Source organism: Chelonia mydas, chromosome 2 (genome assembly GCF_015237465.2).
Source record: "Chelonia mydas isolate rCheMyd1 chromosome 2, rCheMyd1.pri.v2, whole genome shotgun sequence".
NCBI classification, from domain to species: Eukaryota; Metazoa; Chordata; order Testudines; family Cheloniidae; genus Chelonia; species Chelonia mydas.
In genome coordinates this window covers 210,214,027-210,241,105 of record NC_057850.1, presented here as the reverse complement: position 1 = coordinate 210,241,105, position 27,079 = coordinate 210,214,027, and the positions used below count along the sequence as shown (strand labels likewise).

Below are 27,079 nucleotides of genomic sequence, written 5' to 3'. Positions count from 1 at the left end.
AAAGTGAGACAGGCTAAAAGTCAAGTAGAGTTGGACCTTGCAAAGGGAATTAAAACCAATAGCAAAAGGTTCTATAGCCATATAAATAAGAAGAAAACAAAGAAAGAAGAAGTGGGACCGCTAAACACTGAGGATGAAGTGGAGTTCAAGGATAATCTAGGCATGGCCCAATATCTAAACAAATATTTTGCCTCAGTCTTTAATAAGGCTAAAGAGGATCTTAGGGATAATGGTAGCATGACGAATGGGAATGAGGATATGGAGGTAGATATTACCATATCTGAGGTAGAAGCGAAACTCGAACAGCTTAATGGGTCTAAATCGGGGGGCCCAGATAATCTTCATCCAAGAATAGTAAAGGAACTGGCACATGAAATTGCAAGCCCATTAGCAAATTTAGACAATTTAGAGAGAGACCGGGATATCATACAGGAAGATTTGGATGACCTTGTAAACTGGAGTAATAGTAATAGGATAAAATTTAATAGTGAGAAGTGTAAGGTCATGCATTTAGGGATTAATAACAAGAATTTTAGTTACAAGCTGGGGAACTCATCAATTAGAAGTAATGGAGGAGGAGAAGGACCTTGGAGTATTGGTTGATCATAGGATGACTATGAGCCGCCAATGTGATATGGCCATGGAAAAAGCTAATGCGGTCTTGGGATGCATCAGGCGAGGTATTTCCAGTAGAGATAAGGAGGTTTTAGTACCATTATACAAGGCACTGGTGAGACCTCACCTGGAATACAGTGTGCAGTTCTGGTGTCCCATGTTTAAGAAGGATGCATTCAAACTGGAACAGGTACAGAGAAGGGCTACTAGGATGATCCGAGGAATGGAAAAACCTGTCTTATGAAAGGAGACTCAAGGAGTTTGGCTTGTTTAGCCTAATCAAAAGAAGGTTATGGGGAGATATGATTGCTCTCTATAAATATATCAGAGAGACAAATACCGGAGAGGGAGAGGAATTATTTAAGCTCAGGACCAATGTGGACACAAGAACAAATGGATATAAACTGGTCATCGGGAAGTTTAGACTTGTAATTAGACGAAGGTTTCTAACCATCAGAGGAGTGAAGTTTTGGAATAGCCTTCCAAGGGAAGCAGTGGGGGCAAAAGACCTATCTGGCTTTAAGATTAAACTCGATAAGTTTATGGAGGAGATGGTATGATGGGATAACATGATTTTGGCAATTAATTGATCTTTAAATATTCACGGTAAATAGGCCCAATGGCCTGTAATGGGATGTTAGATGGGGTGGGATCTGAGTTACTACAGAGAATTCTTTCCTGGGTATCTGGCTGGTGAATCTTGCCCATATGCTCAGGGTTTAGCTGATCACCATATTTGGGGTCGGGAAGGAATTTTCCTCCAGGGCAGATTGAAAGAGGCCCTGGAGGTTTTTTGCCTTCCTCTGTAGCATAGGGCACGGGTCACTTGCTGGAGGATTCTCTGCTCCTTGAAGTCTTTAAACCACGATTTGAGGACTTCAGTAGCTCAGACATAGGTGAGAGGTTTATCGCAGGAGTGGGTGGGTGAGATTCTGTGGCCTGCGTTGTGCAGGAAGTCAGACTAGATGATCATAATGGTCCCTTCTGACCTTAATATCTATGAATCTATGAAAATAGCGCTAGACCTCTGCACGTATTCCTGGCCAATAAAACCTTCTTAGCACTCTATCCATTGTCTTGTATACTCCTAGATGTTCCCCAAATAGATAACTGTGAGCTTACTCTAGTACTGCCCTTGTGTGTTTCCGTGGGACTAACAGTTGCTCTACTTCTTCCCCTCGTATTTCCGCTATCCTGTACAACAGATCGCGTTTGAGCACATAATATGGCCTTGGTCTTTCCTTCCATGGGTACGACATTTACTTCCACTACCTCCTCCCTCATATTTGCATATAGCGGTTCATTGGCTTGGTCCTGCCCGAAATTCTCATGTGCGGTACCAAACTGACCTAATTCCAGGGGGCCTGTTTCTACTCCACCCCCTGGGTTGCCCCTACTTGGGCTAGGAACCCCCTCTGAGTCCTCACTGGCCTGAATTGTCTCCTGAACAGGTTCACCTACCAACAAGGGAGGTCTTCTGATTCTCTGCTAGAATCCTGGTCCCTAAACTTCTATCTGCCCTCCTTTCCCACCTAGACTTTCGGGGTTTTCCAGGGGATGAGAATAACTCTGGGGCAAATTGGGCAAACACTGGGGTGAGAGAATCTGTAGGTGCGTCCGTCTTAGCCCAGGGGTTGCTACCCTCCCCTGGCTCTACTGGGGGGAGTAAGCTCTCAAACCCGGGGAAGTCCCTACCAATTAAGACAGGGTAGGGGAGCCTGGGGACCACCCCGGCAGTCACCCTGCTAGTATTCCCCTGGATCTCAATTTGTATCAGGATTGTGGGGTAGAAATGTATGGTGCCATGAACGCATGTTACCCCTGTGTTTTTGGCCCAGGTTAGTTGGTCTTGTCCCACCAACTTCCCCGAGACCAGCGTGACAGCACTCCTGGAATCTACTAATGCTATGGTTTTGATTCCATTCATTTTTACTGATCTTCTATACCCATGCGAGATCACTGCGACCCCTACCAGGCCAATTAGGCCACATTGCTCCCCGTGATCCCCCAGATTACAGTGCATAGGCTCTTCCCTGTTGGGGCATTGAGCTGCTATATGCCCCAATTCCCCACACTCGTAACACCGCCCCCTTATTCCGGTTGCCGCCCTCTCATCCCAAACCCCGAGGTCCCTTCGTGGCCTCGGGCCATTCCTTGGTGTCTTTCCTCCCAGTTATGGTTCTTCTGGAGTTCTCGACAGTCCGGGGCCTTGGGTTTGGGACTGGCTTCCTGGTTTCCTGTGTCTCACCCCCTGGGGTCTGGAATAGTTCGCGGGCTGCCAGCTGTCTTTCCACAAATGAGACCAACTCATCATCGGTGGAGGGGTCATTCTGGCTAACCCAAGCCTGGGGATCTGGTGGTAACCCTCTCATATACTGGTCTAGTACCAGAAGCTCCATCATCTTCTCAGAGCTGAGGGCCTCAGGGCGCAGCCATTTCTGGGTCAGGTGGATCAGGTCACACAATTGCAGGGCTCCGTCCTGGGCAGCCTGACTCATCAACAGATGATTAGTCTCCTGCTGCATCCGAGTCGCCTCCTCTTGGGCGGTTGCTTGGACCCGGGTAGCCTCCTGCTGGGCTGCGGTGGCTTGTATTAGGGCCTTGACCACGTCATCCATCTTAGGGATGGGAGGGTTTTGGCTAACTCTGGTTTAAGTCCCCAGCGCATAGATCCCACTGCTAACACCATGTGTGGCAAATTGCCGGCACTACTTTGATGGGTCTCGTGCTTTCTTTTCCTGGGGAGGGTTCAGGGCACCGTTTCTTGCCCCTGAACTGGGGTATTAACTGTCCCACTAGTGTCCTAGAGGAGGGGGTGGAGAGGGAGGGACCCGGGCCCGCCCTCTACTCCGGGTCCCAGCCCAGGGGCCCTAGGGATAGCGGTAACCACTAGAACTAGCAGTTCCTTCCCCTGGGCTACTTCCCTCTCCTGCCCTGCAGCTTGTGGGGCTTCCTGCCCTCCCTCTGCACAAACCAGGTGTCCCTTTACCTAGGGTCTTGGTCTTCTTAGCCCACCGCAGCACTTCTCCAAACTCTCCTCTGCTTACCTCCAAACTGCTCTCTGCTCCAACACCAATCCACTCTGCTTCAACTCCTCCAAACCGCTCTCTCCTCCAATACCAATCCACTCTGCTTCAACTCCTTCCCTTGTCTGATTGAAGCAGGGGGGTTTTATCAGGTGACTGGCTTCAGGTGCTCTAACTGGCTTCAGGTGCTTTCATTAATCTATAGCAAACTTTCTTCCCTCTACAGGGAATAAGGCTCCTTTCTAACACTCTCCTGATGCCCTCTGGCCATGCTGTATCACAATATGTACATCCTGTCTGGTATATTTATTACAATGTAGGTATATATACAATGTATATTTATTACAATATAGTGACGTACAAATACCAAACAATGGAATAAACCTCCCCAGGGGAGTTTTTTTACATTAATATTCTGCTAACTATCTTTGAGAGAAAAAAGCAGCCACCAGCACCGCCCCACAAGACCAAAAACCCCAAAACTGAATCTCAGCTAACCATTTATAATGTCATGTCAGCCTTATGCAGAATAAAATCATCAGGTTTCTGAACATTTAAGTTTTCACATAAAAGTTGATAGATTCTTTATTAAAAGTGTTAGTACTAACATTTGACTTTCAAATACGAGGAGGGTGAATTCTCTAATGGGTGAAGAATATATATTCTTGTAAAAAGCGCCAAAGAGACACTTCCTGACTATCAGGCTGGCAATGGCTACATATTTGCAGAGCCTACTGAACCTTCTGTCCCATGCACCGCTGCCCCCCCTCCCTCCACACACATCTTTTTTTTTTTTTAAACACACTTTCACCCATGTGACAGGATATCCAACACAGCTTTCTCACGTATGGAAAAATATAATAAAATAAATAATAATAATAAATAATAATAATAATAATAAAAAGCTGCTTATCAAGACTGGTACTAGCTTCAGGATAGCTCTTTGGCTCCTGAACCACTGAGATCTGAGCATCACTGTTCTAGACAATGTGTAGATACAGAACAAAAAGAAAATATTTCATAAGAAACAGAACACTGATATTACTAGAACAAAATCATATCTAAGGAATTAGTTAAGTAAGCAGAAAAACTTTTTTTTAAATCAAAAATGATTCAAAGCTTAATTTTAAAATTGTATTGCTCCTTTGGGTTAAAAGGATCTCGGAACACTTCATTATTACAAACAGGAATCACGGCATACACAGAGATGCATCTCTTTCTAGGATGAAACATTTCTGCTGTATACCACCACATAACAATACCACACAAAATGAACTAAGGGCCTTGCAGTGGGACTACACTCAGCAGTAAATATTTATAGCATCAGAGAGCAGCCATAATGTGTGCCTAGCATGAATATGGTAGCTACTTCCCTCTGACAGCAAATCAATTATTTTAAGTTTGAGAAATTTAACCTAGTTTTACTAGGGGGAAAACCACCAAGAATTTTTAGAAAATGTGTTTAGGTTGTCACAAAACTTGTCTGAGTTTACTGTCCTGGGATATGATTCTCAATTGAATTACTCCTCAACTTTCCACTTCAGTGAAGTTAACCAGTGTCAAATTGATGTAACAGTGCATAACAGAGCTTTGCCTGTTGGAGCTTTGCCATTTCATTTGTCTTGCAGGGTGAATTTCACTGGATAAAAGAGTTTCTGTAGATACAAAATCAAAAACAAAAAAAATGCAACTCCCTTTCTGCAGGCCAGGAGGAATTTTAAGGATTCAGACCAGTACAGTCTTCTTCTTTACATTTTATTTAGCCAAATAGATGCATATTCTGCATAACATTGACTACGTGAAAATGTATGACTGAGTGGATACACGCATGCAGTCAAACACTGAAATTGAGGCAGGGCTCATGTAACGTCACAGGATTCTAAATAGCAAAGGCAGCCCTTTGGCTGTTAAAGTGGAAAAAAGTAAATCTATAAATTCCACAGGAAAAATTAAATATTCACTTGATGCATCAACATAACACACACACCTGAACAAGAAGGAGCTCTGATGCTTCCCTCCAGATATTTGTTTCTTCTTCCCAAAGTAGAGAAACGCAAGATAAAAGAAAGTAAACACTGCCAACTCATAATACATGAGGAAGTCAACGTTAAGAAAATAGTTTGCATAAATATCAAAAGGAAAACATTCAGACAGGTAAAAACAGAGCCAGACTGCCTTAGAATGGGAGCCCCTCCCTGTTCTGTAAACCTCACAAAGGACAGAAACAATAGTAACAATAGCACTTGGGAACTGGTGTGGCGGGCATGCATACTCTCCAAGCAAGTCAAGAAATTGGACTGTGGTGCCTGTGGCTCAATACCACCTACCTAAAGTTCCACCTGTGGGAGGACAGTTCTGCACCACCTGTAATATACATTTTTGCTTCTCAGGCCTGTAGCAACTATGTGGAAACAGTGGTAGCCATGGCAGAAACCCAAGCAATCCCCTCAATAGTAGCACCAGCAGCTTTCCCCATTCTCTGCAAGCACTGCACTTGTACGTCAAGAAGGAAGAATACCCTTTTACAGTTTAAGGTGTCTAGCTAAGGTAAGTGGCTTAGGATGCACTTTTTCAGTTTTCAGAGAAAAAGCATTCTATATTGATCATGTTATTTACCTGCTGTGAAAGAGTCAACTCCCTGCTGTTGACCTATAGGTCAGACTGTTACAGGATCTATTAGCTTGTTTGTGAAAGTATCCATAACGATTTGTAGTGCTGACACATAAGGCCTACAGCCTAAGCATTTATCATGGCTATGCTTAAGAACTCCCACAAAGCCTTGTAAGTAACGGAGAGAGAGAGAGAGAGAGAGAGAGAGAGAGAGACATGCACACAGAGGAAATATACTAGCTAGATTGTTTTAAAGTGTAAGTATATAATATACCTCAACCTATTTTTAACTTGTGCTATGCTAAAACCACAAGAAAGGAATAAGTTTTGCAGGCATATAAAATATTCCAAATGCAAAAGCACAAAATGAAGTAGTTGGCAAAAACATGTTTTCAACTTGCGTTCAGTTGTATTGGTCAGCGTTGTTTCGATGGAAATATAAGGCATAGTGGAATGTTTTAAACCATGTAGTCAACAAGTTGCCCTTTACTAGTGATTGGATAACAAGTTATGCAGTTAGCCACATACTGTAATATTAAAAAACAAGTAATGTATAAGAAAGACCTTGTTAACCAAATTGGACCCAGTACAAGTAGACAGGCCTGGTACCCCAGATCTGTTGGTATTTATCACCATTCTGTTTGTGTAGTTTGATCTTAGATGTCTAGTCTTTGATTAATAAACCAAACTTGAGCTTGACAATTTGATGTTCTGTCCATTAATAATCTAAAAGGACCACTATTTACAATAATAGCCAGCTAAGAAGTTGAAAAATACCAGCTTGCTGTAGTTAAGAAAAATATAAAAACCTTTGACATAGTACCCTGTCCTTTTGATTTAGTGAGCAATGGTCTAACTGCAATAAACAAAAGCATATATAAATATAATATGCTAATGGCAAGGGCATGAGTAAGCGGCAGATGTTCAAATCATGTGCTTGGAACATATTTTTATCCATGATATGGAAAGAAGAACGAAAGTGATTGTAAACAACCTGATTATAAATTTAGCAAGGTATAAAAAATTATTAGACCCAAACAGGCTGGAATCAGATGTCTCATGAGGCTGCAGAATCAGTTCTAACAGATTTTGGCAATGTCTGCCTTTTCTGTTATGCACTTACTAACAATTGCTTAATAAAACTCAATCAAGCTTGGTTATCTGAGGTCTCTTTAGTTGTTAGTAAATTTGAACCTGTAAAATTGATTATAAATTTTTACAGATTACAAACTGAAGGCACAGCTGGGATCCCAATAATCAGTTATTGATTGAATGTGATAAGGCAGGTTTGCAACCTACTTGTCAGGAATAGGATAGTGGCAGCAGACTCTGATTGTCACAAATCCTGGTTTGTAACACACCCAATGGACCTTGCAGCCAGGTGCTGGTGTGGGAAACTTTTTGAATAAATCCAAATACATAAAGCGAGACTAACTTGGCAAAATGCCAGAAACAGTAACATGCTGGCTGATGATAAATAAATACTAAAGGAGCTCTTGAATCATTTATAAGAAAATATTCCATTGACTATGGGTGAGCTTTGCTTGCACTGGACACAACCCACAAACCCAACCCATGGGATTGTGTGTGATCACTGTTTATATTAGAGGTTGAAAAGAAAGTCAGAGACAACGAGCTGAAGGGAAGGCGGTTCAGTGTCTGTCATGGCATATAAAGCTTTGAATTACAGGTTAAGGAGATGGAAAAAAGTCAACAAAATGGATGAGAATCATAAAAAAACGAGAATGTGGAGTGATTTTCAGAGAAGAACTACTTTAAAGGTGGCATCTGATGGGATTTGCATCCACTGGAAACAATTTTTTAAAAATTTTATATGGCTATAATTTGTTTTACACTTCAGAAGAATTTGTTACATAACTTTCTTAGTTTGTTTCCACTTTAATGACTCTATTAAGCAAGTTGGGATTTTACATATTCACTAACAGCAGATACACCAGGGCCGCAAGGGAAAAGAATGAAAAGCCAACAAAAAAAAATTAATAAAACATTAACTTTTCCCATTGAACCAGATTCCTTTCTTTCTTAATGGAAATATTTTTTATCATTGGATATAATTTCTGCATTTTCTAGTACTAAGTCTCATAAAAAACATCTATTATTCACATTGACTGAGCTTCCAGATAGACACATCATCAGTCACCAAAACACTAACTTGCCCTTGAGCTTTTCTAGTTTTATGATATTTCTAAGGGGGACAGTTTGTATCTGAAAATTTTATTCAACTTACAGAAAGTACTGCAAGTGATTTGGAAACTCTTCTCACTGTACATATTTTGAACAGGAAAGCAATTACATTTGTTTTACTGTGTTCCTGTGCCTTCATTGCTAACTCACTCTATAGATATTTCTCTGAAATTGAAGATGAATGTTCAGTTCATTTAAAAAATTGCAATCCATCACATACATTACTGAATGTGATGTGTGAGTTTTAGACGCAAGTTATGTAACTTTGCTACCACTATTTTATCACAATTGGTCAGGCAAGCTGGGCACTCTACAGTGCTTCCACCAGAGAAAGGATAGTTCTGCAATGAGCAGCATGAGGATGGTCTTTGCCAAATGGCATGCTGTTAATAATGGGGGAATAGATTGTCTTGTTTTCTGTCAGAAAATTATTCCCGTAGGAAATTCCTGACCAGCTCTAATTCTGCCAATGGCTTTTTTGGTATACTGCACATTAAAATATTTGCTTTTATTTTGAAGTTAATAGAAAGAGAAAATGTATCAAGGCCTCTAGAAAAAGGATTACTACTACTTGCATTAAAATAGCATCCAACAGCCCCAGCCAAGACTGGAGTCCCATTGTGCCACACACTACATAAAGCATAGTAAGAGACAGCCCCTCCCCAAAGAGCAAAGGGTGGAAAAGGAAACAGAAGTGAAGTGACTTGCCCAAGGTTGACAGAGCCAAAGATACAGCCCAGGTCTCTTGACTCCCAGCCTAATTCCGAATCCACTGACCCATGCTGCCTATCAGATTTCTGGATTTAGTCACCAAATTGATGCCAGTATTACCTACTGCTCTCAAAAATGAGTTGGTATCTAAAATTTAGTACAATTTAGTAAAATTTAGTATATCAGAAGAGTATGTAATGGCCTAAAAATGTATCACAGATATTCCCATCTACCTTAGCATCATCCCCCCTCCTCCCAAAAATAGTGTGTGTATACAGGAAAAAAAATATGTATGTTATTCATAGAATCATAGAATATCAGGGTTGGAAGGGACCTCAGGAGGTCATCTAGTCTATTCTATCTATACCATCTGCTTCTGAGAAACACATTCAGACCACACAGTTGATAAATGCATATAGTACTATATTTGTTTAGTAAAATATACACCTATCATCATCTTTGGTCTTCCATATCACCTTGGTAATTTGACCAGCGTATAGCCAAGATTACAATGAAAATTTTAAACCAAGATAGCCCTGGTCTACACTAGGAGTTGAGGTAGAATTTAGCAGCGTTAAATCGATTTAACCCTGCACCTGTCCACACGATGAAGCCCTTTTTTTCGACTTAAAGGGCTCTTAAAAACTATTTCTTTTTAGGGGGATTAGCGCTGAAATCGGCCTTGCTGGGTCGAATTTGGGGCGACTGTGGATGCAATTAGTCGGTATTGGCCTCCGGGAGCTATCCCAGAGTGCTCCATTGTGACCGCTCTGGACAGCACTCTCAACTCAGATGCATTGGGCAGGTAGACAGGAAAAGGCCCGCGAACTTTTGAATTTCATTTCCTGTTTGGCCAGCATGGCAAGCTGCAGGTGAGTGCAGAGCTCATCAGCAGAGGTGACCATGCAGAGCTCATCAGCAGAGGTGACCATGATGGCATCCCAGAATCGCAAAAGAGCTCCACCATGGACTGAACGGGAGGTAAGGGATCCGATCGCTGTATGGGGAGAGGAATCCGTGCTATCAGAACTCCATTCCAGTTTTCGAAATGCCAAAACTTTTCTCAAAATCTCCCAGGGAATGAAGGACAGAGGCCATAACAGGGACCAGAAGCAGTGCCGCATGAAACTTAAGGAGCTGAGGCAAGCCTACCAGAAAACCAGAGAGGAAAACAGCCGCTCTGGGTCAGAACCCAAAAGATGCCGCTTCTATGATGAGCTGCATGCCATTTTAGGGGGTTCAGCCACCACTACCCCAGCCGTGTTGTTTGACTCCTTCAATGGAGATGGAGGCAACATGGAAGGTCTGGGGGAGGAGGAAGATGATGATGATGGGGTTGTAGATAGCTCACAGCAAGCAAGTGAAGAAACCGGTTTTCCCGACAGCCAGGAACTGTTTCTCACCCTGGACCTGGAGCCAGTACCCCCCGAACCCACCCAAGGCTGCCTCCCGGACCCGCCAGGCGGAGAAGGGACCTCTGGTGAATGTACCTTTTTAAATAGTATACATGGTTTAAAAGCAAGCATGTTTAATGATTAATTTGCCCTGGCATTCGCGGCCAGTACAGCTACTGGAAAAATCTGTTAATGTGTCTGGAGATGGAGTGGAAATCTTCCAGGGACATCTCCATAAAGCTCTCCTGGATGTACTCCCAAAGCCTTTGCAAAAGGTTTCTGGGGAGGGCAGCCTTATTCCGTCCACCGTGGTAGGACACTTTACCATGCCAGGCCAGTAGCACGTAGTCAGGAATCATTGTAGAACAAAGCATTGCAGTGTATGTTTGCTGGCGTTCAAACAACATCCGTTCTTTATCTCCCTGTGTTATCCTCAAGAGAGTGATATCATTCATGGTCACCTGGTTGAAATAGGTTGCTTTTCTTAAGGGGACATTCAGAGGTGCCCGTTCCTGCTGGGCTGTTTGCCTGTGGCTGAATAGAAATGTTCCCCGCTGTTAGCCATGGGGGGTGGGGGTTTAACCACGCGGTGGGGGGAGGCAAAATGCAACCTTGTAACAAAAGCACATGTGCTATGTATGTAATGTTAACAGCAAGGTTTACCGTGAAAGAGTGTACCCATTGTTCTATAAAACGTGTCTTGTTAAATACCACTGTCCCTTTTTTTTTCCTCCACCAGCTGCATGTGTTTCAAGTATCACAGGATCTTCTCCTTCCCAGAGGCTAGCGAAGATTAGAAGGCGAAAAAAACGCACTCACAATGAAATGTTCTCTGAGCTCATGCTGTCCTCCCGCACTGACAGAGCACAGACGAATGCGTGGAGGCAGACAATGTCAGAGTGCAGGAAAGCACAAAATGACCGGCAGGAGAGGTGGCGGGCTGAAGAGAGTAAGTGGTGGGCTGAAGAGACCGCTGAAGCTGATAGGTGGTGGCAGCGTGATGAGAGGGGGCAGGATTCAATGCTGAGGCTCCTGGAGGATCAAACTAATATGCTGCAGCGTATGGCTGAGCTGCAGGAAAGGCAGCTGGAGCACAGACCGCCGCTATAGCTCCTGTGTAACAAACTGCCCTCCTCCCCAAGTTCCACAGCCTTCTCACCCAGACGCCCAAGAATGCGGTGGGGGGGCTGCCGGCCACCCAGCCACTCCACCCCAGAGGATTTCCCAAGCAACAGAAGGCTGGCATTCAATAAGTTCTAAAGTTTTAAACTTTTAAAGTGCTGTGTGGCCTTGTCCTTCCCTCCTCCACCACCCCTCCTGGGCTACCTTGGCAGTTATCCCCCTATTTTTGTGATGAATTAATAAAGAATGCATGAATGTGAAGCAACAATGAATTTATTGCCTCTGCAAGCGGTGATCAAAGGGAGGAGGGGAGGGTGGTTAGCTTACAGGGAAGTAGAGTGAACCAAAGGGCAGGGGGTTCATCAAGGAGAAACAAACAGAACTTTCACACCATAGCCTGACCAGTCATAAAACTGGTTTTCAAAGCTTCTCTGATGCACACCGCACCCTCCTGTGCTCTTCTAACCGCCCTGGTGTCTGGATCCGCGTAACCAGCGGCCAGGCTATTTGCCTCAACCTCCCACCCCACCATAAACATCTCCCCCTTACTCTCACAGAGATTGTGGAGGGCACAGCAAGCAGTAATGACAGTGGGAATATTGGTTTCGCTGAGGTCTAAGCGAGTCAGTAAACTGCACCAGCGCGCCTTTAAACGTCCAAATGCACATTCTACCACCATTCTGCACTTGCTCAGCCTGTACTTGAACAGCTCCTGACTACTGTCCAGGCTGCCTGTGTATGGCTTCATGAGCCAGGGCATTAAGGGGTAGGCTGGGTCCCCAAGGATAACTACAGGCATTTCAACATCCCCAACGGTTATTTTCTGGTCTGGGAATAAAGTCCCTTCCTGCAGCTTTTGAAACAGACCAGAGTTCCTGAAGATGCGAGCGTCATGTACCTTTCCCGGCCATCCCACGTTGATGTTGGTGAAACGTCCCTTGTGATCCACCAGTGCTTGCAGCACTATTGAAAAGTACCCCTTGCAGTTTATGTACTCGCCGGCTTGGTGCTCCGGTGCCAAGATAGGGATATGGGTTCTGTCTATGGCCCCACCACAGTTAGGGAATCCCATTGCAGCAAAGCCATCCACTATGACCTGCACATTTCCCACATTTGATATCAGCAGATCTTTGATTGCGTTGGCCACTTGCATCACAGCAGCTCCCACAGTAGATTTACCCACTCCAAATTGATTCCTGACTGACCGGTAGCGGTCTGGCGTTGCAAGCTTCCGCAGGGCTACTGCCACTCGCTTCTCAACTGTGAGGGCTGCTCTCATCTTGGTATTCTTGTGCCTCAGGGCAGGGGAAAGCAAGTCACAAAGTTCCATGAAAGTGCCCTTACACATGCGAAAGTTTCACAGCCACTAGGAATTGTCCCAGACCTGCAACACTATGCGGTCCCACCGGTCTGTGCTTGTTTCCTGGGCCCAGAATCGGCATTCCACCACATGAACCTGCCCCATTAGCACCATGATGCCCACATTGCCAGGGCCCGTGCTTTGAGAGAAGTCTGTGTCCACGTCCTCATCACTCTCGTCACCGCGCTAACGTCACCTACTCGCCCGGTTTTGCTTTGCCAGGTTCTGGTGCTGCATATACTGCTGGATAATGCACGTGGTGTTTAATGTGCTCCTAATTGCCAAAGTGATCTGAGTGAGCTCCATACTTGCCGTAGTATGGCGTCTGCACAGAAAAAAGGCACTGAATGATTCTCTGCCATTGCTCTGATGGAGGGAGGGGTGACTGACGACATGGCTTACAGGATTGGCTTACAGGGAATTAAAATCAACGAAGGGGGTGGCTTTACATCAAGGAGAAACAAAAACAACTGTCACACAGAATGGCCCCCTCAAGGATTGAACTCAAAACCCTGGGTATAGCAGGCCAATGTTCAACCCAAAACTCAACCCACTGAGCTATCCTTCCCCCCAGTATTTCAGGCAGGACTGAATCTCCATTAAACTTTTCAAGGTGCCCCTGACTGACCTCACCGAAACGATTGTCGGCTGTTGATTTCAGGGAGGGAGGGAACGAACAAATGAATACAAAACAAATCTGGTGTATTTCTTGTTTTGATGCACTTCATCTATCTTTTACATCTTCCGCTGGCAGCAGACGGTGCAGTAGGACTGCTAGCCATCCTCATCTCCTGGCTGATCGGCAGAAGACGGTGCAATAGGACTGCCAGCCATCCTCATCTCCTGCCTGCTCGCCAGAAGACGATGCAGTAGGACTGCTGGCAGGACTAAAGAGAATGACCTGTTTTAGTCAGGTCACTCCTATTTTAGTCCCTGCGCCCACGTCTGCCCAGGCGCTCCTGACCGACCTTACCGAGGTGGCCAGGAGCACCTCGGACATGATGACGATGGTTATCAAGCCTATTGCACTGTCTGCTGCCACGAGGCAATGGGCTGCTGCTGTGTAGCAATGCAGTACTGCGTCTGCCAGCACCCAGGAGACGTACGGTGACAGTGAACTGAGCGGGCTCCATGCTTGCCGTGGTATGGCGTCTGCACAGGTAACTCAGGAAAAAAAGGCACAAAATGATTGTCTGCCGTTGCTTTCACGGAGGGAGGGAGGGCCTGATGACATGTACCCAGAACCACCCGCGACAATGTTTTTGCCCCATTAGGCATTGGGATCTCAACCCAGAATTCCAAGGGGCGGCGGAGACTGCGGGAACTGTGGGATAGCTACCCACAGTGCAACGCTCTGGAAGTCGACACTAGCCTCGGTACTGTGGAAGTTAATGCACTTAGAGCATTTTGTGTGGGGACACACGCAATCGACTATATAAAAACGATTTCTAAAAAAAGACTTCTATAAATTCGACCTAATTTCATAGTGTAGACATACCCATACATTCCCTTTTATTTACAACACTAATACAACACATTTTTATTACTACTGCACTTGTTACCTGAATAGTTTAATATAAAACTTACGCACATTGTTATAATGTAGCAAGTTGCTTGGATAGATAGATTAGATAGATAGAAAAAATGCACACGGATAACCAGATCTAAATTCATTTACATTTGTGTAAAGCCAGAATAATTCTATGGGTTTTAATGACTTAATCTGTATTTGTAATTGTAAATGAAATTGAATACAGCAACATACAAATATATGCACACATACATAACTATATATACACACACGCACACCATACACAGAGGGGTATCAATAGGATAAAATTAATCATCATGCAACTTTTATAGCCTTACCTGCACTCTGCCCACTAGTCTAGCTGCTCCTGACTCACTAACAGTAAAGCAGCCAAGAGGTTTAGAAAGAGCTGCCATAGTTTTCTTTTTAAGGCTATGTCTACATTACACACCACTTTCAGTGGTGAGTAGGATATGCGTAACTATATGCTGCAGTGGAAAGCAAGCGGCTTTGACACTGCAGCATGTAGCTACCCATGTCAGTGAAAGGCTCTGGGCAGGGAGGAGGCAGCAAGGAAAGGCTGAGCATATCCCCACTGCATCCCCCCTGCCAGAGACCTTCTCCAGTACCAATTTATTTCCCTGCTACCAGGGTCTTTTCCTGAGGCGGGGACAGGCTTCAGCAGCTGGCGGGCAATGGGACACCACATGCACAAATACAGAAGTGTAGATGTGAAGGCACAGCTTGGGTGAATATAGAGCCATGTAGGGTATATACTTGGGTACATACCCACACCCTTCAGGCATGTGTGTACTCTGCTCACCTAAGCCATGCCCCACTGTCTACACAGTTACATAAACCTATGCTAGGCAGTGCTACGCGAGTACATGTTCTTCATGCCACTGACAGAAATGTATTGTGTAGCCATAGCTTAATGGTATGTCTACATTTAAAATGCTACAGCGGCACAGCTGAGCCACTGCAGCTGCACCGCTGCAATGCTTCCGTGTAGACATTACCTCCTATGCCAACAGGAGGGGTTCTCCTGCCGGTGTAGGTAATCCACCTCCCTGCGAGATGATAGCTAGGTTGACGGAAGAATTATTCCATTGATCTAGCGCTATCTACATGGATATTAGGTCATTTTAACAATACCACTCGGGGTGGATTTTTCACACCCCAGACCCCAAAGTAGTTAAACTGACCTAATTTTCTAGCGTAGACCAAGCCTTACTCGACTAACCTTCTTCTGTCTCCAATCAAAAATGGAACCCTCCATCCCCCGAGGACAGATCCCAATGTTTAATTTAAAAATTACCATCAGGCAAATATGAAAAATTTTAGAGGGCATTCAGACTACCACTCCATTTGAGGTTCAGGAAAGCCTTCAAGGAGGACAACTAGATCTCTCACAGTAGCTGCGAATATCAATACTTGTTGCACATTCTAGCTTTATGATACTTATTCAGACTTGCAAGGATCACACATCTTGCATGACACTCACACATTTGGTAGCCTTGTCATGCATCTAACAGATCTTGCAAGGGCTGCAGGTGACCAGCTATAGTTTCTCCCCCTGGTTACAGGGGAATGCCCTAGTTTTCAGGCAACAGAGAAGCTTGACACCTCTCCCATGGTCTTCTCTCCCTTCTAGAATAGAGCACTGGCACTGAAAAGAAGGAGGAAGCATTTTCTGGCAGGAAGGTGAAGAGATTAAGGGTGTGGGTCACAAAATTAGATGCTGTTAAAATGGTGTCTTCCCTAAGCACCCCACCCATCACCCATCTACATCTCCCACTACAGCCCAACAGATACTAACAGCCCATCCATAGCCTTCCTTGTAGGCTGCATCAGGATCTCCTGCCTTACCGATATCCTGCCCAGGCTCTCTCCCTCTTTAACAATCCTTTTCTGGGCTCACTCCCTTCACCACAATCACCTTCCTCCAACTCTGCAATCAATCTCCTCCAATACACTGGTCCACTCCCAAACTCCAAACTCCTGATTCTGAAGCGTGCAAGGAATGTGGGTGTGCCTTCCTCACACCTGCTCCAACTGCTGTGGGTGACCCTGAGGGGAAAATCAAGAACTGTTTCTCATAATCAGAAATGCCATACATGGAGCTGCATGAACCTTGGCAGCTATGCCAAAGTGTCAAATATACTCACAATGGTATGGTGGCAATAGAACACTATCAACATTTTTTTTTAAAACATCAGGTGCTAACTCAGGTTTTTAAACCATCAGAGGAGCGAAATTCTGGAACAGTCTTCCAACGGGAGTAGTTGGAGTGGGGCGGGGAGGGGGAGCCTAACTGGCTTCAAGACTGAGTTTGATAAATTTATGATGGACATGATATGATGAGATTGCCTATTAGCAAATATTTCCAACTATCAGAGATGGAACACCAAATGGGGACGGCTCTGAACTACCATAAAGAATTTTTTTCCCCAGTGTGTGGCTGGTGGGTCTCGCCCACATGCTCGGGGGTTAAACAGATCATCATATATGGGGCCAGGATGGAATTTTCCCCCAAGTAAGACTGGTACAGACCCTACTGGGGTTTTACCTTCCTCTGCCGTAGGGACACAGGTCGCTTGCTGGCTTGAACTAGAGAAAACAGTAGATTCTCTCTAATTTGAAGTCATTAAATCAAGATTTGAGGACTTCAGTAACTCAGCCAGAGGTTATGTGCCTACTACGTGAGTGGGTGTGTGGGTGAGGTTCTATGGCTTGCAATGTGCAAGAGGTCGGACAGGATGATCACGCTGGTCCCTTCTGGCCTTAAAGTCTATGAGTTAGCAGCAAAAAAATAGGATCCTTTTAGCAATCTCAGTTTTGAAGAGTTTTAAATATTTATCTCAGATACAGATGGAAAATTCACATTAAAATGATTGCATGGCTCACAGCTATATGCACAACAGAAAATATTTTTTTGTAGTTCTCATTAGAACAGCATCTGTAAATTACTGCTGCTTGAAACAATCAGGTTGTTTAAACAAGTCATGGATAATGGAATTTTTACCATTTAATTGAATCCTTCGCTCTTCTATCTGACTTTTCTAATATGATCTGTTTGTTGGATCTATATCTAAACCTTTCCCGTGACTGAGATCCAAACCCATCCCCATCCCCAACAAAATAAACAAACAAACAAACAAAAACAAAGAGATCTGTTGTTCTTAAGGATAAATTTTCCCCTACAGGTTATTTCTTTATGTTCTGACTAAAGCTCTTCCTTTTACTTCAAAGCAACAGACATATTTTAGCAGCTAAGATGAGAGGCTAACAGCTTTCATGCTTAAATGTATGTAATAAATTGCATGTTCAATAACATTATCGCTTTCCATTTTAAAAATACACTGTTTTATTGCAGCGCCACTCACCCTCTTTCTCCCTCCAGTTCTTTAAATAGTTGTGCCATACTCTGATCTCAGTTAGACCAGTAAGTCTTACGCAGAATTGAAATTTTCACTAAAAAATAAAGTTTTTAGGCCCTGTTGCAAATCTTCTCAGTGTGATTCAATACAATGTAGTCTTCCTGAATCTGAAGCAGCTCCAATGCCACTGCTCATAGCTATGCCATGGGAAGCTCATTACAGATTAGAGCACAACTGCTTTTGTTTTGCCAGTTCAAATATTTAATCTAGTTTAAAATAACATGTTGCCTGTGTTTCACTGCTTAGGAGTCAATTTAAGAGCCCCCACATAACTATTTCAGTCATTTAAAAGCATTCATTTACTATTTAGACAATTCCGGGAACCACTTACTTCCTTCAATGTAGTTGGCAACATCCAACCAGAGGATCAGAGAAAAGCACTTCAGAAACAAGTTATCATCATCTGATTGTATATTCAAAACAAATCTGTTACATCACCGCTCCTATTTACAATGCTACACAATGCTTTACTATATAATGAATCGACAGTGAAAAGATCCATACCAGGGTGAAGCATTATGGACTATGAAAACAAACACTGGACATGTTCACCAGATGCACTTTTGGAAACAATATGATTGCAATAAAAATTGCCTCACTTTTTCTGTGATGAGATGATACTACTTAGTGCCACTCATATAGCGCCATAGTTTAAAAATGTATTTTCTGTCAACATACAGCTGCTATCAGTCACAACAACTGAGACACGGCAAAAGAATGCAATCTTTCAGTCTAAGTCACTGGAGTACCCAGGGAAGAGTTTCTTTTTTAGATGCCACAGCCACAGCTCTGTTTTATAAATCTTAAAAAAAGAATTATTTGGTCACTGGGCAATTTAATCTTTCACAGACTGTCATTTTGCCTGCAGTTGTGTAAACTGTGACTGGTGTATGCTCTTCTCCATGTCTCTATTTATGATTTGGGTAGCTAGTATTGACTGGTCTGAGCTCCTCCGGACCACTGAACATCGGTGAACCTTATCTCTGGGTTTTCTATAGCACCCAGCACCATAGTATTCAAGCACATTTTATAACTTCATAATTTTACTGGAAAATATTTTAAAAGATAAAATGTGCTGCTCCTGTATTACGCAGGAGGCTAGACTAGAGATGCCCAAGGAAAATGTACTCAAAAAATTAAGATTTCAGTGATTCAAAAATGAAATATACTTAAGAAGTCAAGATCAGTTTCTTTACATCATGGCACAGGAATACACTTGCAAATCATGTGGGATTTGGGCTGCATACTTCCCAATAGGAGTCAGAAGTTAAAACCCAAGAGAACTTTCTGAAAATTTACCCCATACTGTAATTATCTTGAGAACAACATATTTTTGAAGAAGCAACTCAGAAAATAAAACTCTCAGTGTTTGGTGCAAACAAGAACAACACTGATTAGTACATTCTGCTTCTTCCTAGTCTTCGGCTGAATTTAGAGTCTTAAAAACAGATGGCAAGAAATTTCAGTGACTGTAAAGGTCCTCTGGGTTTGATATTCACCTGCCTCTTTTCAACAGTAATGTTTATCAGCACCATAAAAAGTAATAGAAGCTCATATTTCCCTCAATTAATACCTACTAGCATCTGCAATCTGATATGTCCCCATACTATTACTACTATTGCACTTGACCTTGATATCGTGAAAAAGAATATGATTATGATAATAAGCCAATTATTTTTATACAATAGAGCAATCAAAAAGATCACCACTCCCTCCTGTTCTCATGACAATAAATGAACAGTCGGTCTTCATTTCATTGTCAGTTGCTCCCATGCAATCAGCATTACAATATTACTAGGTTTTCGTTGTTCATTTCTAAAATAAAATAAATTAAGATGGAGTACAAAAAGCATTAAAAAGGTCTAAGTTTGAGAGTATTTGCAGGAATATTTGGTACATGTGTTTTATGAAGGTTAGGATAAATTCTTCTTTCTGGTACAAATGCCTATTTTTACTGAAAAATAGGCTGTTTTAATGCCACAATCTAGATTTGAACAGTAGGTATGTGCCACACACTTGTACATATTTTTCTATATATGTGAGGGGCAATAAAGGTTTAGCGGTTGTGAATGTGGAACAGCTGAAGAATAGGCTTATAATCACAAACTCAAGCCAGTGATACCTACATATCATCATATATTCTGCACATGCAAAATATTTTACAGAATCACAATTATTGGAATGTTTGAGAGGGTTTTTTTTTTCAAATGATCATAGATTATAAACCAGAAGATTATAGAGAGACTTGGCAGAATTCCATTTTATTTTATTTTATTTTGACTATTAACATCCATTTTTATTTTTATAATTTTAACTGTATTTATTTTTACAGTTATGGAAATTAGGTGAGGGGTTGGGTTGGAGTTAAGGCAGTGCTGATAGTGGGGCTGCAGGGGGCTCTCTGCTTGGCCAAGGGGCCCCAGACACCCAGACGCAAAGTACAGGGCAAGTTGCGATCCTGAGCAGAGACCCTGAGCAGGGGTGGGAGGAGAAGGAGCAGCCCCCAGCCATGAGGGAAGACACCTAACTGAGAAACAGTTCCTGCCACAGGATGGCTCCCACACTCCAGACTGGTGAGTGAATGGGGCTGTGATCGGAAAGCTGCAGAGAGCCTCCTGCATGGCTGGTGATGGAGACACTCAGTGATGGCTGGTGATGGTGGCCTCCTGCATATCTGGAGGCTTGTCATCCTTTTTGTGACCCCAGTTGTGGATCTCTGCTGTGCCCCACCAGTGCCGCAGCTTGCCCTGCACCTGGCGCCTCTAGGGATCCAGTCTCTCCGGCCCTGCAGCAGGGCAGGGAGCCGGCTGTTGTTCCACTGTCACAACCCCACTCTCCCACTCCCATGACAGCAGTGCTGCAGAGGCCTCCCCACACCACTGCAGAGACAGTGAGACCCAATCCCTGCGAGCACAAGTTGCTGGGGGATGCTGCACGCACACGAATGGATATTTTTTCCCACCCATTTCAGTGTGTTAGCTGACATCAGCAATGACTGACATCTATTGATTTAAAGCAAATCCTGACAAGCCTAATTATAAGCCATAACAATCATCTTGCCTGACAATCCCCATCATAAAAGCTACAAAATCTTATCCAATAATTCCTGCATCAAGTCGCATATTGGTTTAATTTTTATTATTGGGTATATTTCTTGTAGCCTGCTGCCTATAAAGAACAGGTACCTAAGCTACCATGAGTGCAACTTTGCCAGGCTCAGTGGGGGAAAAAAATGCAAACTGACAAATACAGAACAAACCTAATAATGACCTGAATAGTTTCTCCACATAAAAATATCATGGACTTTAAGATCTGTTATCTTGAGCAGAAATTGGGTCCCATTAAAAAACCCATGCCCCAACTTCACATCTCTAGCCCTGCAGGGTGATAAGACAATGGACTTTAAAGCCATGATATTTTTAAGTATGAAGAACTGTCACTGGGCCAGAGATTAATCTTGCCCACCGGGCCATGGGTATGGGCAATTTGGGGTATAAATTCCATATGATGGGGGAAAGAAGAGGGAAACATTTATGTGGCAATTTATTTTTTATTTAAATGGCAGCTTTTTAAAGCAGCTGAGGATTTCTAATGTTAGAATAAGTCTCTGGAAGATGGTTAATGGGCAAGTGATGCAGGCATACGTATGTGATGAATTGCATAGCTATGTGATCAATTTTGGGGTTAAGACAACTCAAATGCACAATGGTAAATTAGCTATTTGTCCTCTGGGGCAGGTCTCTCCTAATCATCAGACATATGGAGCAAAACCATAAACCTGAAAGACTCTGAAGTTCCAAGTTTAATTGACACACCAATTTAAACTTGTCCTACTCCTTGCAACAATCACATTATGTCACTTCCTTTATCCCCTACATAAAGATTGGATTATGCAAAGCAGCGTTCACAGGTATAGTTACAGTCCTACCAGTTAAGAACAGGTTCTTGCTACTACAACTCAAAAATATTTAGATTTTTCAGGACATGATCTGAAAGTTAGAAAGCTAATATTCCATATAGATCTGTTCCATTAAAAAAAAAAGAGAGAGAGCGATAACTACCTTTTCATCATAGGAAGATTCCATTCTCCAGTGCTGAGCAGCTGTGATACACTGTGTCACTATTCCATTGCATGGTGGGACAGAAGTACATGAGCAAGAAGTCAGCCAACCCCAGGGTAACAATTTCAGCAACAACCTGTAAATGAAAAGATAAATAGAAAAGGCAAGATTTTAACAAGATACCTTCAAAAGTTCCACCTGATTATTCACTAAAACAAAAGGGTATTCAGCCTATTGGTATAGAATGGTGACTCTCAATGTAAATCATGCACAGCCCAATAATTAATTTAGCTTTTTGAATCAATATTCCCAACATATGTGCATAAGCAAGTTTTAAGGCTCATTTTGCCCTGTATGCTTCAGGACGCTATGTAATTTTCCTGAATGACTTAGGATTTAAGCTTGCATAGCATAATAATGCCTGGAAGGCCATTCCACCCATTTTTGATTGTTTGTGTGAAAAATTGCCGCCAGACATCTGTTTTGAACCTTTTATTCCCCTCTTTTTTTTCTTATGCCATCTGATCACATTACTTGCATTAGCCTGAAAGTTCTAATTTAAATTGACATTCGTCTGAATCATGTTCTGATCCATTCCCATATTTTTCAAGATAAATTGAAGCAGACTTTTGCTTTTTCAGTCTGCATTTATATATTTTGTTTTAAATAAAGAGATTCATCATCTCTCCTCCTTCCTTAACTACCCCCAAATAAATTAGCACAAAGCCTTTCCTGCTGCTAAATATTAATAAAGTCTCACATGCAGATGGGAGAAACACAATCCATATAACCAACCACTACAAACTTAACCCAGCACATATTAGGTACAGAGTATCAGTAAAAAGGAATGAGCAGAAGTGCAACGGTAACCTGATCCTGCATTTATATGGGGCAGCTGTGAGAGCACCAAGTTACTCCTAGCTAGGAACAGTAGCCAAGACAAAGAGGGAAAGTATACCTATATGCCTCATATATTTGCTAACATTCTCCTCAGCCCCATCCCCTCTGGGACACACTGATGGAATCTGGCCTGATCTCCCCTGCTGAAGATTCTCCCAACATGGGAGAGCCCACAACATGTGTATCTCACTCTTATGCCACTCTTGCCCATAGCACCCACCGATGAGGGAAGGCATCCAGGGTTGGAAGATAGCTATCCTCAGCAGGAACCATGCACCAAATGGCACAGATTACAGTAAAAACAAAAGGAGTACTTGTGGCACCTTAGAGACTAACAAATTTATTTGAGCATAAGCTTTCGTGCGCTGTAGCTCTCTTGTTAGCCTCTAAGGTGCCACAAGTACTCCTTTTCTTTTTGAGGATACAGACTAACACGGCTGCTACTCTGAAACCACAGATTACAGTACATCTCACTCTGCTCTAATCCTATGCTGGGTCCATCTTAGAATCAGGAAGCCATAACCACCTCCCTGGGTGCCCCAAATCTCTGCTACATCAAGCAAATCTCTGCCTCAACAGAGAATCTGGTCCTGTACTTCCTCAAAAGTGTCTATCCTCAACCCATATCTCACCTCTGTTTTAGCCTGTACTCTGGAAAGTAAAAGAGTGGATATGCCAGGAGCAGAAAAATTGCTTCAGCTCAGTGTAGAGAAGCTTAGTTTAGCCTAAAGCTCAACCTTATTTATGCCAATAAGTAGCTTCTTGTCACACTTATGTTGGAGAGTTTCAATCTTACATTCCCTGCTGTACACTTTGCAAGGTCTTGCAGGAGGAAGGCATGGCTCTTCTTGCCGTGCCTCCATTATGCCCTTGTGTCATAAATATAAAGGGAAGGGTAAACCCCTTGAAAATCCCTCCTGGCCAGAGGAAAAATCCTCTCACCTGTAAAGGGTTAAGAAGCTAAAGGTAACCTCGCTGGCACCTGACCAAAATGACCAATGAGGAGACAAGATACTTTCAAAAGCTGGGAGGAGGGAGAGAAACAAAGGGTGTGTCTGTCTATATGCTGCTTTTGCCGGGGATAGACCAGGAATGGAGTCTTAGAACTTTTAGTAAGTAATCTAGCTAGGTATGCATTAGATTATGATTTCTTTAAATGGCTGAGAAAAGAATTGTGCTGAATAGAATGACTATTTCTGTCTGTGTGTCTTTTTTGTAACTTAAGGTTTTGCCTAGAGGGATTCTCTATGTTTTGAATCTAATTACCCTGTAAGGCATCTACCATCCTGATTTTACAGGGGTGATTCCTTTACTTCTATTTCTATTAAAAGTCTTCTTGTAAGAAAACTGAATGCTTTTTTCATTGTTCTCAGATCCAAGGGTTTGGGTCTGTGGTTACCTATGCAAATTGGTGAGGATTTTTACCAAACCTTTCCCAGGAAGTGGGGTGCAAGGGTTGGGAGGATTTGGGGGGGAAAGACGTGTCCAAACTACGTTTCCCAGTAAACCCAGTTAGAGTTTGGTGGTGGCAGTGGATATTCCAAGGACAAAGGATAAAATTAATTTGTACCTTGGGGAAGTTTTAACCTAAGCTGGTAAAAGTAAGCTTAGGAGGTTTTCATGCAGGTCCCCACATCTGTACCCTAGAGTTCAGAGTGGGGGAGGAACCTTGACACCTTGTCTCGAGAAGGAACCATTATTCATCTTGATTCTTGGCACTCACCAGTGCCATGGGGAAAATACAGGGTGCTGAAGTCTTTACCTTAACAGATGTGCTTTTTTTTTTAATACTTCCATGATCTTCCTGCACCCAAGAATCTAAATTAACCTCAAAATGGTTCAAATCTCATTTGTCACCTCTTCTTGAAGTTAAAGTCACTCACATTTTCTTAATGATTTTCCAGTAAATTTCCAATTTTTTCCCCACACTCATCTTGTGGCATGACATGAAAAAAAAGTCACTGGCACTAGCAGTTACAGTACTGTTACACCTACTTAAAACGTTTTGCCTGTAGGTCAGATCACAGAATGACTCTACTAATAAACTAGCACACCCAAGAGTTTAGAACCATTTCTTTGGTATTTTGAGTTAGCCTTCCACTGAACTATTCCTCAGTGTGAAAGAACATATTGCATAAAAATCGTCCTTCCAAAATGACTTTAAAGGTTTGCATAACAAGGTACATTTAAGATGAAGGAGACTCATGATGCTATCAGTAAACAGTGTCAGCCTGTGCATTAGTAGCTGAAGACAAGAGGTCCATCATAAGAGGGCATGCTTTTAAAGCCCAGAAATCCACATCGTGTTGTGGCATATTTGGCTTTATTGGCCTGTGATATGAATTAGGTGCACCCATTCTGCATTAGATATGTTACGTGAATTTAAATGAAGAGTCTGAACTCTGATTTTCCCTTTGGACTGACTATTATAATTTAGGATGTTTCAAAATGTAACATTTTGGTTTAGCTAAACTTTAGAGCAGAGGTTACCAATCTATGGGGCACGCTCCGCTAGGAGGATGCAGAGGAACATTTGGGAGAGTGTGGCTGGAGCCTGGGCCAGCCCCCACAGGGGCAGGGAGAGAGCGTCACCCTGCCCCAGCTGCCAATCCCACTCCACTTCTGGTCAGGGCTGCCAACCTCGCACTTGGGGCGCCGGCCTCTGGCCTAGGCTCCGCTCCCACTCCCTTACCCCTGTCTGCGTCCTCCCCTCCCAGAGGTATGACCTGTCTCCTGGCCCTGGCTCCGGCTCTGGGGTGGGGGTAGGTGGGTGCAGAGAGGAGTAATGGGGGGCAGGAGGTAAAAAGTTTGGGCACTACTGCTGTAGAGGGTCAATATCTGTCATTGAGATAATTTATAATGCACTCATTCAAACTATGCAGTTATTCAAATGAGACAGTAAAAACCCCTAGCCCAAATTTATGGGTCATTGTTTAAATAGGCACTGGTCCAGAAAAGGGACTGATCTCAATGGGACTCTGTGTGGATGCAACGGTATGCCCACACAGATCCCCTTGAATCAGCAATTAGTCAATTTTGCAATCTCTATTCCTATCAGTAAGTCACACAGATCGTGGAAATCAGAAAAAAAAAAAAAAGGCAACAAAAACTCTGCAAAAGTGTATCTACTACTTAATCCACAAGTTATCAAACATATTGTGCCATTCTGATAAGTAAGCTGGAGAAATGTGGGGTTGGCAGAATTACCATTAAGAGTCCTTAATTCTGTAGCATAGTAACATGATCAAATCTACAGGAGGCATTATGGCTTACGGTATCAATGGAAATGTGTATTTAATAAAATATGCATATTCATACATAGCTGCCAGGTTTTGTAGAGCTCCATGTGTGGTGTTTCATACAAATTATGTAATTAAATAATGTGCATATTTGTAATGCATTTCCACATACCCATAAGCTTCAATTTTTGGTCGACACACCTCGCCCCAAGTAGTGATGGGGGTAGGGCCTGGAACTGCATAAAACTTGGCAGCTGAGGCTGGGATAGGAAGGAGTCTAGTAGGCTGCTACGATACAAATGAGGGTCAGGAATTCAGGAGGATAGGTGCTAGATGGATGGATGGATAGGTGCTAGACAAGGAATGCCTGGGGTGCTGAGTAGATGAAAGGGGTGGTGAAGAGAGTCAAACTGTTGAGAGCTGACTGAATAGCAGGGTGGGAAGCTTCGGCTGAATGGGGTATCTACATGCACTTGGGAGGGTACTATTTAAGGAGGTTGGGGTTAAGCTGGAGGCTGAAGAGCTTTCTTAGGGGGCAGAGTATCTGTGGCAGGGTATCTATGAGGGAGTTGAACAGCTGTGGAAAAGCCTAGGTTTGAGGGAGCTGGCTCTCTTGTGGCAAGAGGGGAGCAGGGGCTGGGGGAGCCTAACACAAGCACTGGGCCCCTCACCTCTTCTGCCATTGCTGTTGCTCCTTCCGTACTATGATCCAGCAGGAGAGCCCATTTCTTTCTTCGACAGGGTAACTGGTTTAGTGGATGGGGAGAATAAGGTGGACATAATATACTTGGACTTCAACAAGGCTTTTGACACAGTCTCATGACATTCTGATAAGTAAGCTGGAGAAATGTGGGGTTGGCAGAAT

General features: G+C 43.2%; 1 protein-coding gene across 8 annotated transcripts in view; it reads right to left on the bottom strand.

Annotated features, from left to right (window-relative positions):
- THSD7A (thrombospondin type 1 domain containing 7A) overlaps positions 1–27,079 on the bottom strand; it is a 522,569-nt gene that overhangs the window by 395,754 nt on the left and 99,736 nt on the right. For all 8 annotated transcript variants that reach the window (XR_006289020.1, XM_043541145.1, XM_037890601.2 and 5 more), the window contains exon 2: positions 22,076–22,211. The gene's annotated coding sequence lies outside the window, so the exon portion shown is untranslated. The remainder of the gene's footprint in view (positions 1–22,075; positions 22,212–27,079) is intronic.